This window comes from the organism of the source record quoted next, unplaced genomic scaffold (assembly GCF_019419815.1).
Source record: "Pyrus x bretschneideri cultivar Hongxiangsu unplaced genomic scaffold, Pyrus_bretschneideri_v1 Contig42, whole genome shotgun sequence".
NCBI lineage: Eukaryota > Viridiplantae > Streptophyta > Magnoliopsida > Rosales > Rosaceae > Pyrus > Pyrus x bretschneideri.
The window spans coordinates 1,953,411-1,976,198 of NW_025999746.1; positions in this window are offsets into that span (position 1 = coordinate 1,953,411).

Sequence of the window (22,788 nt, forward strand, 5' to 3'; positions counted from 1 at the left end):
AAAAAATTGAGGTTTCACGATCAAGTAGTGGGTTCAACTCCTTATAATGACATGCAAGATTCTTTAATTTTTTGTGGGCATCAACATGTGAATAATATACATAGTTCAACTCCTAATAAGTATATGCATTGTTCCTAATTTCCTGAGATTCACTCTCAAATATCTTAGTTACAAACAAGGTTCTAAAAGATACTAGGCGCTTGTCGGACAAGGGTTGGGGCTTAGCCGCCAACCTAGGCAAAGCAGACGGATTTAGGTAAATTATTATATATTGTATAAATAAGTGTTTTGACACACCCCGACCAAAATCAAGATGTGTTGGCCGTCACCTACTATATAAAACGTTAATTTAAAGCACATAAATGAAACTAGCTAATAACTTCTCATACAATGCTCAAATGGGGTGATTGAATATACCAACGTGATCTACTTAACTTCACGAACATCCCCATATTTTTAGAAAATTTTTCCGACCACCCACGCACCGTCCAAGGCACGGCCAGATGTGCCCCATGTGAGGCCAACCCTAACGAAATAGTTAAATGCCATTAGGAATATTCCGTGGAATATTCGGTTAAAACCTTAACAGAAGTTAATGGCGAAGGGTTAGAACTTTTGAGAAATGAAATGATTTTGAAAAGTTTTGTTTTTGCCCACTCACACTTTCTGTTTTGCGCCCTTCCAGGTTCTAGTTAGGAGTGCTTTTTGGTGGCTTGTAAGAAATCCACGGCAGCTCTGACAGATTATCATCATTGTATGGTCACCCTTGGGTGTTGTATAATTAGTTTTTGTCCTACTGGACTGCACTTAGGCTACTTATGCTCTAATACCAAACTGACACACCCCGACCAAAATCAAGGCATGCTGGCCATCACCTGAGGGTGACGACCATCACACCTTGATTTTGGTTGGGGTGTGTCATGTTTCCTTATACTTAAAAAAATAAATATTTGCATTGAGATATATAAATTGCAAAATAAAACGACATATAAATTATAAAGTATAAAACATAATGAAAACATGAAAAACAAGCATACAATGTGCGTTCATCTAAGTATAACAAGTCTCTTCACAATTTATTAAAAAATAAAATGCAAAATGAAAATTATCTAGTTTATGTTTAAGTGAGAGTCACAACCTAGAGGATGCCTAACCGGGCACCCAAGCAAGTCTAATCTGCTATGCACATATAACTATATAACTAGCTAGCCAAGGACGGAGTCAGGATTTTTTTCTTGGGTGGGCTAGCTGAAATTAGTACCATAAAATCATATGTTTATTTTTTTTTCTTATATAAAATTATAATCAATATAAAAAAAACAACAATAGAATATAAACAATTCTTGAAATCATAACCCTAACCGACAACTTCACAGACCATATGAATAATTAACCTACTAAATAAATATAGATTAAGTAAATAAAGTGATTAAGAATGTACCAAGGTTACATTCATTGGAAAATTGCAACAAAAAGTAAGGAATTGCGAAGATAGGGATTTAATTGTGAACTTAAAGAAAATTCTTTTTCTTTTCTTGAGTGCGAAGTACAAAGGCTAAATTGCATAGGGTAAATGATACTTTTCTTTAATGAATAGGATAGAAGGGGGGAGGGGAGATAGAACTAATTTATTATTTTTAGCAAAAAAAGGTATTATTTATTACCTATCCTCTACTAAATATACATGAAATAATAACCTGTATTGGAATTGAGTGGACTATGTAGGCAATATGCATTAACATAAACCATTAAAGCACGAGTTTAAAAAAGAATAGTGTTATTCACACACCCTCACTACTACAAAAGCACTCAATAGTGTCACCTTAAAAATGACGAGAAAAGCCCATTTGTATCGGATATTAGCAATAAATCCGACAGAAATTCATGTAATGTCAGATAAAGGAACCGAAAACATTGCTTGCGTCACAAAAGACTTTGGTTGTTGGATAGGACTCTTAATCTGCCAAGAAAAAGGAAAGCTCATTAAACAAATAAAGCAAAGTAGTGTCGGATACAACCGACACTAACATTACTGTCGAATACAACCGACACTAACATTACTGTCGAATACAACCGACACTAAATCTAAGAAATTCTGTCGGATACAAGTGCAATTATGTCGTTCATAACCGATAGAAAAGATATTAATAATTTAAAAAAATATATAAAAATGACAATTTAAATAAATATAAACAAAACTAATAACGGAATAAATAATACTAAACAAAAGCCAATAATTATCCGCCATAATATTGTTCATATATATAAAAGTTCGTTGAGTAATGTTTATAATCTTTTACTAATTATACAATTTGTAAGAAAAGGAAAAAAATATACCTACATTTGACTTCCTTTTCATCTTCCTTAATCAAGCGACAATCCTTCGTTAAGGGAAAAATATACAATTTGGGATTCCACAGCTCTGAGTTCTCCGTTGAGGCATTGCTCATTGTTAATTACCCAAAAAAAAAAAAATTTGGGATGCATATTTACATAAACAAAACCTACATAAAAGCTCTAAACAAAGCCCAATTTTCAATTTATGCATAATAATTGATAAGGTATCTCAAGTGAAGATTCAAAATACAAACTCGATTTAATAACATAATCAAAATTTAAAACACAAACTGAACGTAATACAAATAATTTAAAACGTACTGGTTTCAGAATGTTGCTCCTTGAATTGTTCATCCATGGTAATTGAAGCGAGAAGGAGAAGGGGAGAAGAGAAGGAGAAGGAAAGAAGGATGAGAGGATAAGGAAAGGGGAAGGTAATGGACATACTAAGATGTTGACAATTGTAAAGCTAAGATGACGACACTTGTCAATGTGTAATTGATTGAGTTAGTTGTGATTGTAGTTAGTTAGAGGGAGATTGTTAGAAGGCAATATAGTCATTGTTGTTGTAAGAATGGTTTCTATATAACCATAGTGTTATAGTCATTTGACTTTAATGTGAAATACACAAAGCTCTACTTTCTCTCTCTATCTCTCAAATCTCTTTCTTCCCGCTCATTACTTTCTTCTCAATTCCATAGTCTAGACAGTATTGCTGAATTTTTATGATGGTATCATCGCCAGCTATGCCTTCCAGCCATATCTGATCCTGAGGACTTCCGCTACGATTTCCTATTCATGATCTCTAATTTTCTGAGTTTGCCATCTCTGAAATCGAAGTTTTGTCATAATCTGGATTTGTGAAAAAGTTTTGGGAGTTTTCTGCATTCTTGAAGGTCTTAGAATTCATCTAATTAGGTGATATTGTTTCTTTCATACTACGCAATTCAGTTTCTTGTTAGTAGTTCAGTATATGGTTTGATTGCATCTAGTATACTTGGTATCTGCAAATTCGTGATTGAATCTGGCAAATTGGGATTTCTGCAAATAGTTGAATGATATGAGATTTTTGTTCAAACTGTAATGTTCTTGAACTCAGAATGAAGTTTTATCAAGAAAGTGTCATTCTTTCTTGAGTATTAAGAAAGTATCAGTCTTTCTACATAGTGTATGCAGAGAAAGTGTCATTCTTTATAGTTGAAGTAAAATCCTGCAGTGTTGTTTAAAAGTTTTGTGAAAATGTCTAATTCAGTGGTTAAAGTGGAGAATTTGTTGGGTATGCTTACAATAAAGTTGAAAGATGATAATTTCTTGAAATTGGCTTTTCAATTTACGACTATTTTGAAAGGTCAAAAGTTATTTGGTCATTTTGATGGCATAACTGTGTGTCCACCAAAATATGTAATTCATACAGAAACTGGGGTAACAAAGGAGATAACACAATCTTTCCTTGATTGGGAGTTAACTGATATGGCTTTACTTAGTCTGTTACTAGCAACATTATCTGATGAAGCCATGAAATATGGGCTTGGATGTAAAACTACAAATGAGGCTTGGTCCAATATGGTTGACAGATATGCTTCTGTGTCAAAATCAAGGGTAAATCATCTAAAGACTAAACTCTATACCATTCAAAAAGGGTCTGATTCTATTGATAAGTACCTGTTGAGATTGAAAAGTATAAGAGAACAACTAAGTGCTGGAAAGGAATTTGTATTTGATAATGATGTAATGATAGCTGATCTTGCTGAATTACCAAAAGAGTATGCCATTATCAGGACTGTCATTTTAGCAAGAGAATCATCAATCACTCTAAAATAATTTAGGGCTCAACTTCGTGGGGTTGAGTAAGAACTTGAAGGGGAAATTTCTTTGTTAACACATAATATGTCTGCACTTTATAGTCAAGGCTCTAATTATGCAAATATTTCTTCTGGTACTAATTCTGGGGTTTTTGGTTCAACTTCAAATCCACAAGAGCATATTCATATTCCTCCTACAACTGCAGGGGTCATTACTCCTAGTGCTTACAATTATAATTTTGTGCCAGTTCCAATTATATTTCCTCCTGAAGCCTACATTCTTCCTGGTTTTGTACCAATTCAACCAGCTCTATTCTTTCCTCAAAGGGCATAGGGCTATAGGTTTGTTGGGGGAAATAACAATAATTCTGGTCCAAGGTTTCCTACAAATGGCTCTCATTCTGGATCTACATATATAGGAAATAACAGTTTCAAAAATAATGGTGGCTACAAAGGAAAATGGTTTAATTATGGTGGTTTTAAGGGAAGTAATGGTGGTAATTTGTCTAATAACACTCAAAGTAGAACTAATGTTGTCATTGAGTGTCAGATTTGTAAAAAAATGGGTCATACAACATCCAATTGCTTTCAAAGGAACAATTGTTCTTCTTCTCAACGATTTATACTGAAATGTCAAATCTGTGGTAAAAGATGACACTCAGCTCTGGAATGTTTTCACATGGGCAATTACACTTATCAAGGGCTGCCACCACCTCTTTCTCTAAATGCAATGGCAGCACATCAAACATCACAAATTCATCTAAATGATTCTTGGATTGTTAACACTGGTACATCTCACCATTCCCTGACTCAAGTGCAACCTTTTAAAGGCTTTAACAAGATTACTATTGGAAATGGCACTGAGTTGTTCGTCAAAAACATTGGATCTACTTCTCTTAACATAAATTCTCATTCTCTTGTTTTCAAGAATGTGTTACATGTGCCTAAAATTGTTAGAAGTTTGTTATATGTTAAACAGTTATGTGCTGAAATACCAGTTGGTTCATTTGTGATGAAACTCAATTCTTTGCGCAGGAAAAGAAGATACGGGAGATATTGAATCAAGGAAGAGTAGGCAACAAAAGCTGTTTCACATACCAGTTGTTCATCAATCTCAAAGGTTGCAGTCAGTTTATTAGAATTCAGGTGCTTTTCTTGGTTAGATCATCAAATCAAATGTGTAGCATCAAAGATTAGGGCATCCATCAAATGAAACAATGTCTAGAATGCTAAGGCAATCAAATGTAAATGTGTCTTTAGATAAGAATCATAATATATGTACTTCTTGTTTGAAAGGAAAAATGTCTAGAATTCCATTTCTAACTAGAGTTAATCATTGCTTGATTCTTTTTGGAAAAGTACACTTATATATCTGGGGTCCATCACTTGTTAAATCTCTAGAAAGGCACATATATTATGTAAACATTTGTGGATGAATATACAATATATGTTTGGATCTACCCTCTATGTAATAAATCTGATGTGTTTACAATTTTTGTACAATTCTATAATATGATAGTTACTCAGTTTGGGACTAGGATCAAATGTTTTCAGAGTGATGGTGGAGGATAGTACACAAGCAAATTCTTCACTGCATTTCTGAAAACTAAAGGAATACAATAGATGATCTATTGTCCTTATACCCCTCGACAAAATGGAATTGCTGAGAGGAAACACAGACACATAGTTAGGACTACTATCGCGTTGTTAACAACTACTGACTTATCTCTTGAATTCTGGTATATAGCTTGTGCTCACTCTATGTTTCTCATAAACAGAATGCCTTGTCAATCATTATCAATGAATTCTCTATACAAGTTGTTATATGATAAGTTTCTAGACTTGACTACATTAAAGATTTTTGGTACTGCAGTTTATCCTTGGCTTATACCATATAATTCCAATAAGTTGCAAGTGAGAACTAAAAGATGTATATTCTTGGGGTATTCCAAGGGATATAAAGGTGTGATTTGTTACAGTATGAGTACTAATAAGTGTATTATATCAAGATATGTGATTTTCTATAAGACTGTGTTTCCATTTCTTCAAAGACAGTGTGATTCAATGGTTAGACAATCTATGCCGAGTTCAACAGCATCATCCACTATAGTAATTCCAGTTCCAGTTTCTAATCATAGAGTGGATTTATAGTCTCACGCTAACTTTGGGACAAGATCAACTCAATCAATGAATGAGTTTCAAACAATTCTACATCTTTTGGTAATTTTGGGGATTCCACTATGAGAAGTCAAAGTGCAAATGCAGTACAGTCTTCATCAGGCCATACTCTTTCCTATAACAATGATACATCTCCTTTGCTTCCTGTCCTGGGTCCATCCCCACTCCAGGTACTACTCCCAATATCTCCATGTTCTTCAACACATAGTATATCTCATGATTCTAAGCATATCAATAAGTCTCTAGACATAACTAAACTTATTGGTATACAAACAAGACTTCAAACAGGTACCATATCAAGGAAAAATTATGTAGCATTTCTTGCCACATTACCTGAGTTCAACTCTTTACAATTGATGGATATAATTGATGATATAGAGAATACATGTAATTTCAATGGTTTTTCATTCTTGGTTAATGTATATGAGATTGAGGATCCAAATAATTATAGAGTTGTTTCAGCTACTACACGGTGGCAAAATGCTATGCAAGATGAGTTTGATTCTTTGAAGGCACAAGGAACTTGGAAGCTAGTACCTCCACCATGTGATAAGGCTGTAATTGGGAGTAAATAGGTGTACAAAGTTAAGAAGAACCCTGGTGGTACTGTGTTAAGATACAAAGCAAGACTAGTTGCTCAAGCATTCAGTCAAGAACGAGGGTTGGATTTCTCATAAACCTTTAGTCCAGTGGTGAGACATGTAACTGTAAGGTTGATTTTGGCACTAGCAGCACAATATGATGGGATCTAAGGCAATTGGATGTTAAAAATGCATTCCTACATGGTGATATTGAAGAAGAAGTTTATATGAAGTAGTCACAAGGTTTTGTAGATTCAAAGTACCCATATTATGTTTGCAGGCTTGTTTAGTCTTTCTATGGCCTTAAACAAGCTCCCAAAGCTTGGAATTCCAAGTTTACTAGTTTTTTACTTGCCAGTAGGTTTACCATATCAATATCTTATTCTAGTTTGTACATTAAAGTTGACAATGGTGATATTATAGTGCTTTTGTTATATATGGCTGATATCATCCTAACTAGGTCAAATTCTGCAAACGTTTTGTGTGTGATTTCAAGTCTTGCTGAGGTATTTGATCTCAAAGATATGGGGCATCTCACATATTTTTTTGGGATTACAAATTCAATATAAGACAGATGGATCTTTGTTTATCAATCAATCAAAATATATCAAAGAACTACTCAAGAAAGCAGGAATGGAGACCTGTAAATCTACTTCTACACCAGCTAAGCCACATACTCAATTACTTGTTGATAAAGGCACACTTGTTGTAGATCCAACTCACTACAGAAGCATTGTAGGAGCCTTATAATACCTTACCTTTACTAGACCTGACATAGCACACTTAGTTAATATGGTGTGTCAATTTATGACTAATCCTACAGAGCTTCATTATCATTTGGTTGAAAGAATTCTGAGATATTTACAGGGTACTTAACATATGGTTTGAGATATACCAAGTCTTTTGAGTTCAATATTTCAGCATATTCATATTTAGATTGGGTTGCGGATATAAACACAAGAAGATCAATAACTGGCTATGTGGTGTTCTTAGGTTCTAATCTGATTTCCTGGCAATCAAAGAAACAATTCATTGTTTCCAGGAGCTCAATAAAAGTAGAATGCAAAGCTTTTGCCCATTGTGTTGTAGATGTGTATTGGATAAGGTCATTACTCAAAGACATTCATGAAACCAATCAGAACCTCTATGTCAACATTGTGATAACCTTTCTACACTAGCTTTGACTTCAAATCCTGTTTTCCATTCTCGGATAAAGCACCTCGACACCAATTACCATTTTGTTCGAGAAAATGTTCAAAGGGGTGACTTGAAAGTCCAATACATTCCAACCGAATAACAAGTGGCAGACGTGCTTACTAAAGGACTGCATAGTCTAGTCTTCATTCGACATTGCCACAAACTTAGTCTAGGAACTCCTAGCCAAGTTTAAGGGGGGGAGTATGGATATACTAAGCTGTTGACCATTGTAAAGCTAAGATGATGACACTTGTTAATGTGTAATTCATTGATTGTAGTTAGTTAAAGGGAGATCGTTAGAGCGCAATATAGTCATTGTTGTTGTAAGAATGGTTTCTATATAACCATAGTGTAATAGTCATTTGACCTTAATGTGAAATACACAAAGCTTTACTTTCTCTCTCTATCTCTCAAATCTCTCTCTTCCCGCTCAGTGCTTTCTTCTCAATTCCATAGTCTAGATAGTATTGCTGAATTGTTATCAGAATGAATGGGGAAGGGAGAAGGCAGCGTCGCAAGGAAGAGTGTGAGGGTTTTATTTAGTAGAATTGGTATTACTGTTAGTTAAAACTGACTGCAATATGTTTCTGTAAAAAATATAAAAACTTACACTCAGATATAATTGATAGCACTAAGAATGGCGGGAAATATCCTGCCCAAAATTCCCTCCCAAAAATTTTGTCACGATCTTAAAAAATAAAATAATAATTGTTTGGTTTAATAAATAAATAATACGTATTTAAATAGAATACATTTTTAAAAAATAAATAAATAATTGTTTGGTTTAATAGATAATACGTGTTTATATAAATAATAACCCATGTAAAATATGCAACAAAGAAACAAAAAGATAATTGTACAAAGAAAATGTCATCACACAAACTAAATATTATTTAATCAATACTTCAAAAACATAAATAAAAATTTAGCACAAATAACTTTTCGCACTTCAAAATTTAGGCACAAATTTAACGGAAATATGCATTCTACAAAACTAGTTTCAACAATCAAACCGTCAAACTTGTTTGCATAAACTACAAGACCACATACGTAAAAAATCGCAAAAAAAAAAAAAAAAAAAAAAAAAAGAGATTAGGTAATAGAGCAAAAGTTTGCAATAGTTATAAATGAAAAATCACAATTTAACGGCTATTTTAGCTCCGATTTTGATAATTTTTTACAGTTACACTCTTGGATATGATATGTGATATGCATTCTACGAAACTTTTTTCAATGATCCAACTGTCAAACTTATTTGTACACACTCCGACATCCCATTCGTAAAAAATCGAAAAAAACAAACATTCAGAGATTAAATAACGGAACAAAAAATTTCAACGGTTATAAACGAAAAATCACAATTTAACAATTATTTAAGCTCTGATTTTAATGATTTTTTACAGCTACACTCCTCAACCATGTAAGAATACAATGAATAAATTTGATTTTCAATTTAAAATATTGCACTAGTGGATACCACAAAATCTTATTTTATACTTAATGGAAGTATAACATTAACTCTAAGTGTTTGTTTAATCTACCTTTTTGACGCGATACACATTCTACGAAACTAGTTTCAATGATCCAACCATCAAATATGTTTGTATATACTCCGAGATAGTATGCGTAAAAAAGCGCAAAAAAAAAATAAAAAAAATCAGAGATTAGGTAACGAGACCCAAAATTTCGACGATTATAAAAAATAAAATCACTATTTAATGGTAAATTTAGTTTCGATTTTGATGATTTTTTACGGCTACACTCCTCGATCCTATAAGAATACAAAGAACAAAGTCAATGTTCAATTTAGAATATTTACACTAGTGGCTACTTAATCAATTAAAATTACGTAGTTTTTTTTTTTTTTTTTTTTTTACGACTTCTAGTTCCTCACAAATACAAATCACATCTGACAATAGCTAACCACCCTAAAAAAATAGAGAAATTACTGTCGACGACCACTTGTTGCCCTTGGGAATAAACAATTACTTTCGACCATTTAAACACGCCCTTGAAAAAAATATAACTATAGTAAAAACAAATTTAAAAAACCAAAGATCATCAAAATTATGCTTATCTAATTGTGATTATTCATTAAATTCAAGTTTTGTACATCTTTATACCAATTATAGTGTTTAACACAAATAAATTTTTAATCGCCCAAAAAAAACCATAAATAAATATTTATGTTATATTAAATATTAACCAGTTTAACGAATATATTTAATTGACTATTTGTATCGACTATAACCGCCAGATTTAGTATAAAAAATTCGAAAATAATGTGATATAATATGACACATTACTTACTCATGTCGGATATATCCGCCAGAATTGGTTAAAATTATTTAAAAAATAAATCTATTGGAGTTAAGGGCCCGCTTCATTATTTGTGATGACGCGTCCCAAATTATTATATATATTTTCTCCCCGAGTGTGTAAAATGACGAATATGCCCTCATTGGCTAAGTGACGTGGACGTACATATGCAGTTCTAAATTACTATTTTTGTCATCGTAATTAAATCGTACCCGATGTCACGGTTGCGATAACGTGAGTTAGACTTGAATGGGAAGCATAACGAAAAAATTATGAATATATATAGTGCCTAACGGGCCAAAATAAAGAACCAATCATATTACTTCCTATTTCCGTGGCCTCCATTAGCTATTTGGGCTTCTATTTCATTTGGACCAATTAAAATATATCTCTCTCTTCTGCCCAATCAAAATATAAACACCCACACTCTCCCTTCTCTCTCTCCTTCTCGAGACTTCCTCTTTCTTCTTCTCCTTGCACCCGAGACACCCCTAGCTCACTTACATCTCGAATCAACACGGATTGAACTGGAAATCATAACCATCACTATCCTTTCGACTTCACGAACCCAGTGGTACCTTTAGTTTCCGAGTTGGTTAGTTGTAACCCGTTAACTCGCGAGATCCAACGAGGAGCAAAGTTTCTCCGACGTGATCCTGGTAAGATTAAGAGGTTTTAGGACTTGGAAAGGTTCCCATGAAACTTCCCTAGCACTCTAGAGTAAGTTTGAGGTTGCGTTGACGTCGGATCACACTGTTTCAAGGAACTCCAGTTTTGGCTGGAGCTGTCGAGGGATTTTCCGACCATTTTCCGTTGAATGACTTCTAATAGGTACGAACGTGTTCTACTCTTTAAGACCTTCAAATCCATATAAATTTCATGGATTTTGGTTAAGAAATGAAGTAGATATAAGCATTTGAAAATTTTCCATAAATTGGCGAGTGCAGATGGTGGTGAACGGCGGAAACCAGCAAGTGAACCGAGAAGAAGAAGGTATATTTCGTTAACTTTAATGGAATATTCTAACGGCGTTAGGTAACGCCGTTACCATTTAACGGAATATGCTACCTATTTTGATGGAATATTCCTAACGCTGTTAGGGTTTCTGTCTCGTGTGCCAGGCATTTGCCTGCGCATGGTTGGTGCGTGTGGTTGTGCCTTGGCCGGCACATGAGGGTGTGTTCGAAATCTAAAATTTTTTGTAAAAATATAAGGGTGTTCGTGTTGTCGAGTAGATCACGTTGGTATATTCAAACACCCCATTTGAGCAACGTATGAGGAATTAATCCTAGGCTTTGTTTATGTGCTAACGAATTAATGTTAAATTAGTTATTTCACATATAGGTGAAACATACCCCAAGGGCAAGCGTGGACAAGCAAGGCTAGGGGGCTACGATCCACCTACTTATCAATGAGTGGGCATTTGTTTTCTATATATATATATGCTTTACGATTTCCAAAAAACATTTTTAAATGAATTTATGCCTTGCATGCCATGTCTATACCACTTATTACTATATTGTTGCATTAGTATCAATTGTGAATTATACTATTTGATGCCGCGGAGGCTCAAGTAAGCTTCAGGTGAGTTAGCATGTGATTGGTCTTGTTGCATTGCATATTGCTATGCATTTATGCATTTAGAGCTTATTATGTTGCACCCCGATGTTAGTGTTCCCGCCTGAGGCCAGGGCACAACTTTCACGTGATTGTTCACCTCCTACACCGCACGCTCACCTTGGATCCACGTTTTGGTGCTAGCATGTCGTACATACCACAATAAGTGGTTCCAACTCGTAGGTGACCCACGATCTATCGCACAACTTTCATTTGATCATAGCACTTGTGCGTACTTATTTACACCCTGCATGTCGTACAGGTCACATTAGGTGACTCCGACTCGTGTGTAGACATATGTTGATGAGCTATAGGTCCAGCCGTACAGGTCACGTTAGGTGACTTCGGTTGGCATGCTAATTTATATTGACTTTTCACCTGGCTTACATATTTTAGTGCTGAACATTATGACATGGCATAATTATGTTTTCATTGCTCTTGAACATTGTTTTTATATACGTGCATATTACTATTTCCTAGAAATTATACGGGTTTTACGGAGAGGGGTTATTATGTTCATAAAAATAAATGTGTTTCTCTAAAGCTTTGTTTTTGCCTACTCACCCTTCTGTTTTGCGCCTCCCCAGGTTCTAGGTAGCTGCTCGTCTTTGGTAGCTCACGAGGACTACATAGCGGTTCTGACGTTTCCATAAATAAAAGTAGGGATCTTCTCCCTATTTGTATAATTAGTACTTACTTAATTCGACTGCATTTTCGTTTTATCTATGCTCTGATATGCGTGTATCTTATATTTGATCACTTTCACACCCTTATATTCTATCTTTAGTTTAAATAAGTTTAGGTTGGGTTTTTAATTATTCACATTGCTTTTATTAGTATCACTTATGTTGTGCACTTAGCTATGTCACACTCACGTGATCGCCAGCATGTCTCGACTCTAGTCGGGGTGTGCCATTATTCTTGTCGGATGTAACGGACAATAATACTTTGTTATCCGACACTTTTTAAACATGGTGTTGTAAATATTTTATCCAACAGTAATAATATAAAACCACCACCACTGTCCGACACATTAAGCCAATTTTGTAGTAGTGCCTTAATAATTTTTTGTCATTGATCTTCATCAATTCATTCGATCCGAAGACCAAAAACTGAAAAGGATATGTGAAAAATAAAAATAAATGTGTAGATAACATTATACTTACAAAAAACCTCCCTGGACTATAGTCCACCTTAGTCTTGTGGGTGGATCCGCCCCTGTAGCTAGCAAGTGTAATTGGTGCAAATTTGATGCTACTACGTTAGAACGGATACTCCATATTTATTTATTTGCTTTTCTTTATGGCAATTCTAACCGTTAAACCCGATAACCGTGGATAACCGTCCAAATGGATTGGATTTGGGTATGAAAATTTAGGTATATTTTGGGTATGGGGAAAAACCGTGAATATTATTCGGTTATGGTTTTGGATCTGGATATAGGAATCCCCAATCCATATTCGTACCCGATCCGAACCGAATAATATATAATATAATTATATGTGTGTGTGTGTGTGTGTGTGTGTATTCATTATTCACCGAATTCATTACCTTGAGAATACAAAAATTGCATTGAGTGAGTTGCATTTTGTGGCAAAGTTCAAAAGTTTTGATATGAATCAAAATCTCTGATAATTTAATAGTATTTATGCGAGATATCAAAGATCAACTAACATTATCAATGTTTAACTTTAATTTTTATGTTCCATAAGATCCATTAATTAAATCATTTTATACATCAAATATTTAATAACAAAATTAATATTTACTAAATTATCACGCGTCAATTGGGCGAATATATTTTTTGTATTAATGAATATGGATATAACCGTTAACCGATGGGAAATTCATTATTTGATGGGTATGGTTACGGATAATACTTGATGGTTAATTTGCGGTTATTGATATGGTTAATTTTCGTGATTATGGAAATAGATATAACATTTTCATCCCCAAACCGATCAATTACCATCCCTATTTCTTCTTTTGTTTTATTCTGTATAATTGAGGGCATGTGGGTCATATTTTCTTTGTTTTTATTCAAGGTGGTGGCAAGGGAGTCACACTCTCACTTCAAAATGTGAGTCGATCATGTATTTATACTTTCTTATTAAACCTTCCCAACTCCTGTTGGTCTTCTTAATTAAGGAGATATTCATACATTTTAATTTAAGTCATCGAGTTTAACCCATAAACACTTGTACTAAATTTGTATGCATGCCTTCTTTTTTTTTTTTTTTTTTTTTAACAAGAAGAAGCGATATCATTTTCATTAATGAATAAAAACAATTACAAGAGTTGTCACAATGATTTTTTTTTTTTCAGTGGCCAATTCATTGATATAGAGATAATTTGTACAGATAAGCATAAAGAGTAATCTCCAAAATGGCTATCACAAGCAGCATCGGCACCAACGGGACAGCTCTGTCACCAAAACGCAAATGTAATAGACTTAAACTGAGGCACACGCAATGTAATTGCCAAAAGAGAGACCATATCAATCATCTTTGATAAGTGAGGCCACATAACTCGACTTTGATCAATTCTAATAAGTTAATACCAATAATACTGAAGCAACCGGATTTCAATCGCAATCCAAAGATAGAAAGAAAAATATCAAAGAGAAATGGAAATGGTAGAAGCATTTCTACCGCATGTAGATGCCATCATTGTTGATCATATCTCTTTGACAAATTGAGTTGCATGTGAAAGTGAAACTCGCCTATATAAACAGGCCAGTGGAAGGTCGCATATATTGGTTAGGAGAAAAACATGCATATAATGGGAGGTTACTTCTTTCCTCCACCCAGGTCGCATTATATTGGTGTGGAGAAAAAAATGCATATAATGGGGAGGTTTACTTCTTTCTCCCACTAGTACAAACATGTTGAGATAAGTCAAATCTCTACTGGAAAAATAATATGCATCTAACTAGTTATATATCTTTAAAAAAAAATATTATTTACATCTATTTGTATCATCATTTGTATTATCTCTCTAATAGAGATAAAATCTATGTGTATTGGTAGATCTTACGTCTATTAGAGAGATGGTAAAAGTGATGTTACATAGATGATAAATGTAGCACTACTCTATCTTAAATCTCTATGCATCCTCTCATCTATTTTATATATTTATATGTATATATATATATATATATATTTATATATATTAGTGTATGCCAACACACAAAGTGTGCGAAATAATTTATTTTTGTTTTGAAAATTGAAGGAGAGAGGAAAAGAGGAAGAGAGTAAGAGACAATGAGAGAGAGAGAGAGAGAGAGGTTTAATTTTTATTTTTATTTTTTTAATATTAGAGATGTTAAAATCACTTAGAAGTGAGACTTAAACAAAAAATAGCAAAATTTTATTTTGTCAAATTACTTTACTGCCTTTAACTTTTTTGTTGTGATAGAAGACTAAATAATATTTTCACTCTCTTCTGGTTGACAAAGAAAATTCTATTAATATGTAGTTTAGATACAGGTGATACATAATTATGATTTATTTAGTTGTAGTAGTTCTTTTTTAAAGAGGAGAATTCTCTACTCTCCTATTTTCATCCTCTTCCATCCCCTCCTCTCACACATTGTTTTTAATCTTATTATCTCTATAAAAAATTAATATAAAATGTTGACGTGACTTAACCACGACCGTTCAAATAGGACGGTAAAGAATCTTCCTCCTTATTTTAAAGCTCATTTAATTGGAAAAAACATCATGACAAAAGAACTGGTTTACTACACATTATGACACATCAAGACACATGAGCTACACTATTTTTTTAAATGAGTATTGACTATTTCTAAAAACTGAATATGGTACTATCATTATTTTTTAATCTGATCACTGATTATTTTTAAATTAACTATATCTAAAATTGAACATGTGTATTACACTATTTCTTGAACTGACTATTTCAAAAACCAAACACAGATATTATTTCTAAAACTGAACACATATTAGATTTCTATTCATATTCATTAACCTTTTATGAACGTGTAAAAGAACCACAATGAATTTGGTTTTAATTAACATATTATATAGAAGTGGATTTCGGTTCATGAAACCCCTTTTTGAATCTATCTATGGCACCTTTTTTCTTTTTCCTTATTTTATGCATGCTGACTTCATGCCTTTATAGTCGACATATTATTTATTGCTCCTCATTACCAAGTTTCTTGATTAACCTACCAAGTTAATTAGTTGTAAACCAGAAATTACATGTAAGAAGAATCATACATTATTTTATTTTTTAGGTAAAGTACGATGTTCATTCATAGAAATTTGAAATACATACAAATGATGAGGATACGGTGCAATTACATGGGTCTTGATAAAAAATTTGTCAAGAATTTCAACCTGATCGAAGAGAAAAAAGCGTCCCACACCAAGAAATTATGGATTAATTCTATCCCCATAAAGAAGGTCACAAATTAAATTAGGAGATTCTTCAAACCATCTTCTTTCTGCCTCCGCCCGCAGGCCAAGCCTTGCTAATCGATGAGCCACCCTATTCGTTCTCTCCTATGCAGACATTTCAATTGAGGGATAGAGTGTAGGAACTAATGCACCGCATCGATTACCGTACCAAAATGAGAATTATCATCATCATCCTTTTGACCACACGTGCTCTATGTCCCGAACATACGTATAGAAGTTGAACTTGGTTTCCAACTATATATATATTAAGAAAAACATTCACTCTGTTGAAAATACTAGTGGGTAATGAATGCCCACAGTATTGAATACCTGCCACAACATTGAAAACATTGCCAAAGTGTTGAAAACCTTGGCAGAATATTGATATGTGGAGATCATTTGTCAAAGGTGTGGTGTAAATATTCAAAATGTAATAATACGGAGTTGCTCTATAAATAGAGCACTCCGACTACTATTAATACATACAGAGCACATAGAGAAGGAGATGAGGGAAGAGAAACAGAGGAAGAGGAGAGGAGGGAATAAATAGAGTTATCTTTGTACTCCTATTATTCCAAATTATAATGAAAGCATCACTGCTGCCCGAGGACGTACTCCAGTCACACTGACTGTAGAGGAACCTCGTAAATTTTGTGTCTTGTTTTATTTATTCCACTGTACACACATCGTCGGTTTTACAACACGTTATCAGCACGAAAAGCTCTTATGTCAGTGGAAAGCACAACGCCATAAATCCGATGAAGCACTATCCACCTCTCACCTCTGTCATCTAAAATCTCACAGAATAAAAGGTATGTCCATTTTCGTCTCTCCCACTGCGCCAGAAGCGCCCCACCGAATTCTGGTGAGAATTGAAATTTACAACCTGAAGTCGTCACGAGATGAGAAAACTCGTACTTGACAACTGGTTTCCAGAGATCCAGAAGAATCTCATCAGACTTGGAAACCCAGATCACGTTGTTTTCAACGAATCTTGAGAACTCCCATGAATACTTGGTTGTTTGAGATGGTGATGGCAAGAATGAATCCACACAGGCCTCCCTCTCTTGTGCCTTCGTCAACCCCACTGTCATCTATGTCTCTGTAAGGAGGTTCTTGCTTAACGATGCCATGTTCCCTGGGTCATGCAAGAACAACGCCAGTCTCTAGTAGCCTTTTGGATTGAATTGAATTTGGGCAACTTCCATAACTACCCAGCTGGCCCTACGTTTCGAGACTGGCAGAGACAGAGAAGGAAGAAAAATAATAGAAATGGGGGATTGATGGAATGGCAAGTCACATGTGCAGAAGAAAAAAAAAAAGGGATGTTGACTGCAACCTAAGAAAAATATATATATAAAAAGGATTTGAATGGTGCATGACACCATTTGGTCAACATAATATAAATGGTTTCTGTTGGTGCATGGCACCATGCTACAGAAAAAAGAAAATTAACAATAATAAGGTTTGAATAAGTGCTGACAAAAAAGAAAAATAATAAATAAAAGGAGGTATGATACATCTTGTTATTTATGTGAATTGGTGTTGGTTTAAAACCCTTTCACAAGTTCTATTTACTTTAAAGCAATTTATTTATCATAGACAGTTTTACCGTTACCGCTTTAAGTTTTGATTTATGTGAATGGTGCTGAATTTAAGCCCTTGTCACAAGCTTTATTTAATTTATTCATTATAGCTGAAATTACCGTCTATTACTTTAATTTATTGTACTTCTTTTTGTTACGATGAGTACATACTGGACCCGAAGTTCCTTGATCAGATCAGAACCTGCAGTTTCTTGATCCTCTTCAAATAAAAATGATTGGACCTGAAGTTCCATCAAATAAAAAGATCAGGCATGAAGTCCCTTGATCCTCAAGATCAGGACATGAAGTTCCTTGATGAGTACCTTAAGTTTGAAGAGCCAAAGTGCCTCAACTTAATTGCAATAAAAGTCATAAGAGTCTTAGTCTACAGACTATTAAATAAGGACCAGAAGTTCCTTATATCCATACTCAAAAATGGTTTAGCAGAAGCGTTCATTAAGCGGATGAAATTAATTACCCGCGTTCTGCTGATGAAAATGAAATTGCCAAAGTTTCTACATGGGACATGTCATTTTACATGATGCATTATTGATTTGGTTGAGACCTATTGACAACCATCAATACTTCTTAGTACAACTTGTGTTTGGGAACCAGCCAAACATTATACATTTACGAGTTTTTGGTTGTGTTATCAATGTGCCTATTGCACTGCCACAACATACTGAAATGAAGCATCATTGCGGATTAGGCATTGATGTTGAACATTATCTATCATTCAATATTTAAAATCCTTGACTGGGGATATATTTACCGCGTGGTTTGTGATAGGAGCATATTCATGCGACTTAATTAGCTTGTTCTCGTGCATTTATGTTGTGTTTACTTAGTTGTTTTAGTGTTTAAGGCCACTTTTGTGTATTTTCAGATTATAAGGCCAAAGTGTGCAAGAAGATGCAAAGTGGAGCTTTTTGGAACGAAAGAGGAATGAATAAGTTGAAGCCGCACCCTAATTCAAATTGATGCACTTTAATACATACATTTTCCACCACCATAACCTAATTTAAATCCCAAAACCCGTGCATTACCTTTCATCCCATTTAAACTACATCCACTTTAAACCTTCCACCCATTAAAACCGTCCATTTCTAATTATCCCATCCTTTTTCCCACATTTAGCCGCAAGGAAACCATTTTCTAATCCTAAAACCGTGCAAACCATCCATTTCAGCCGTGTTCTCCACTTCCCATTTTTAATCTCCACTTCCCATCATCCGCACTATATCCCATTTTTTATTGTGCATTACCATTAAGCCATGCACTAACCTATAACAAATCAGCCACTTTCACATTATAAACCATTCCACCATTCCACTAACCCCATTAATTCATCCACCATCACCAAAAACCCATTCATTTCCATTTTTAATCAGCACCTTATCATTTTTTATTCTTCTCATCATACACATTCACACCATTTCATCCGTGCATTCCAATAACACTAATTAGGCCATTCATTCCATTTTACTTCCCATTATTCTCCCCCTAAGCCGCAAGCCATTCCCTCAATTCAGAAATCAATCCGTGCCATTCCCCTACCATACCAACCTTCCTCCATCACCTTACACACCTTCCTACACCACCAATCCTCCCTAAATCCATCCCTAACCCAAAATAAAATCCAAATCATCCATTTAACCTCACTGCCGCAGAAGGAGAAGAGGAAAGAGGAGCTTCGACGCGCACCAATTCACGTGGATTCGTTGGGCGTTCTAGGTGTAATCAATCCTTTGTGCTTTATGTTTAAATTCATTTGTAATTCTCTTTTTGTGAACATGAGAGGCTAAATCCCCCTAGTTAGCTAGGGGGTGATTCGAAACCATGATTATACTTGCAATATGAATTGATTACTTTTGGTTGGGATTTCATGAATGTTGGATTCAATTTGTTTAACCGTTTGATTGATAACTTATTTATGAATGTTTATTAAGAATGCGCGCTTAATTTTCATGCATAAATATGACGCTAGAATATAAGTGAATTTCACCTAATCGTTATGAACTTATATTCACAAGTAGTGGAGGTTGCTTATAAACAATCGCGTTAAATGAATTCTTGGCACGAGTATCATGCTTTTCATAGTTACAAATGCCTTGTCGATGCTTATAATTTCCAAAGAACGTAATGATTCTAACTTGTATCTTTATCATGCTGTTCATATAGAGAACTTGTTAGGAATAATTTGTTTGCGATGCATATTCATCCAATTCAATGATTCTAGGGAAATTTGAAGGTTAATTTAAGCGGACCTAATTAACTTGGGGCGTTGAGAGTTTCATAATTTATCGAAAGACCAACTGAGAATCAATCTTGTATGCAAGTATAACATGTGTGGAGATGAACCCCTTGGCTATTCCATCATCCATATTTTCATCTCATTCATATTTACGTTTTGCCTTTAATTACAATTTTTCCATTTAATTTAATATTGTCCAAACACAATCCCCCCTTTACTTTATTGTCAAATTAGTTAGAAATCAATTTAGTTTAGTGTTTTATATTGTTTTTACGTTTTTAAGTCAAAAATCCAAGTGGTTAACAATCCCTCCTAATCCCCGGTCCAGAACGATCCCTACTTATACTTATACTACAATTGTCAAAAAGAGGGTTTAATTTGTGTGCGTATAATTCTCGCATCAAATTTTGGCGCCGTTGCCGGGGATTAGCAACTTTGCTAATCCCTTGGATTGTTTTATTTTCATTTGTTTTTATTTTTCTAGATTCTTAAATTTGTTTTGTTTCTTGTTTTAGGTACTAGTTCATGACTCGGAGTTCTCATCCGATTCGTGAACATATCCTGGAGTGATTGAGTTCATCGTCCGGCTGTACGACGTTAAAGCAAGCGCTACTTGGGAGGCAACCCAATACAGTGAATAAAGCTTGTTTATTGATTTCCGAGTGATGGAAAAAAAAAAAAAAAAAAAAAAAAAACATGGCAGAAAGATGGAGTCTTGACAAAGGTTGTGTACTTGAGGCCCCACTACGTGGCAACACTCTCGGAACATAAGGCATTGGAGCAAGAGGTATTGGAGCAAGAGGTATTGGAGCGGAAAACATCGGAGCGGGAGGCACCAAAGATAGATCATTCAAGGCCTCAAACCTTGGTGGAACGCTGGATGACCCAGGAAAGAGGTGCCTCTGGAAGAAAGCTGCAAACCGTTGACGGTCATCAAGCTCATCAAGCTTCCTCTTCATGCCTGACGAATAATTGTTGGCAAGCACGTGCAAACTTCGGTTCTCGTACTTAAGCTGTTTGATCTCCTGCTTAAGACTCTCCACCTCCGCCATCAAGGATTCAACCTGACGGGAGCGAGCAAGAAGGCGTTGGCCCATGTTGGACACAGAGCCAGCGCACTGAACGCTAAGAGCCAAGGATTCTTGAACGGCCAACTCATCAGACCGTTCAGAAAGCAGCTGACTGTCTTTGGGAGTGAGGAGGTTCCGAGCCACTATCGTAGCCGTTGTGGGATCCGTCATCACAGAGTCCTCATCTGTAAGAGGGCCATGGGAAGATAAGAAAGACGGGCACCATACCTTACCCTGACGAGGCGCGACCGGATCACTGCTTATACTCAAATCTAAGCAAAGGTTCGATGGGTTGGATGAGCTAGCCATTGTTCACGAAGTTAAAAGAGAAGGGTTGGATGGAGTGAAATCTCAACGGGCCGGAGACGATTTCTGGGCAATTTTCAAGTGTGTATGCTAGAGGTGATCAATCACCTCTATTAAAGGAGAGGCGTTCACCAATTCAGAATGAAGAGACACCACTCTTCTCGTCAGACGCAATCCCAGCTGTTCAGAAGACGCGTGGAAGGCGAGAAATCAGCTGCACACTTTAGCTGACAAATGTGGGAGACAAAGCCGAAAGCTCCCGGCTTTCCAGAAAGCGTGTGCATATTTGTCGAAAACTCCCAGCTTTGCAGAAAACGCGTGCCACTTGTCAAAAGATCTCAGACAGAGCCGCATCCGCGCTGCTACGTGTCGTTCAGAAAGCGAAGGGCATCGTTCAGAAATCGAAGGGGCGACTGCTCAGAAATCGAAGAGGCAAATTCAAAGATCGAAGAGTCGTCACTATTTCAAAAAGCCGGATTTGCGGGATCAAAACGTTTGTCGACAACGGTAAAAGAACAGTACCACCACTTGCTATTGAATTCCCTATATATGTCGACCTTCATTTTTTGGCAAAGCAGAACTGAAGAAAAAGCCCAACTCTTTCTCACCTCTGAGGGTGCACTCCCAGCAAAGCCTTTCAAAATACTCCATTCTTTCTTCTTCCCCAAAGATGATACCAGATGCCTGGAGTACAGATGACCCAGGAGGAAACAGCACCACAAATACATGTGCTGATTCATTCACCGCTTCTTCAAAAAGCAAAGGTATCTCATATCATCAAGGACAAAAGCAAAGGTATATTATATCATGCTCTTTCCCTGTCTTTTCCTTTGTCCTTGATATTACTTGCATGGCAAAGTGAAAGAAGCAATCAGCCGGCACTTGGAGTCTATCTGGACTCTATTCCCTGGTTGCTTACCTAGCTTTGCTGAGCTATCCTCTAACCCTCTTCAATACGAATTGGAGAGATTGAACAAAGAAACAGATAAAAGGAGGAAGCTCAGACCCTTGGGGGAGACCAAAGGAAGCCTGCTACCCAGTTCAAGAGTAGCACAAAGGAAAATCAACGATGGGAGCAGCGCATTTCAAGAGTAAGCCTGTGGAATCACTCAAGATG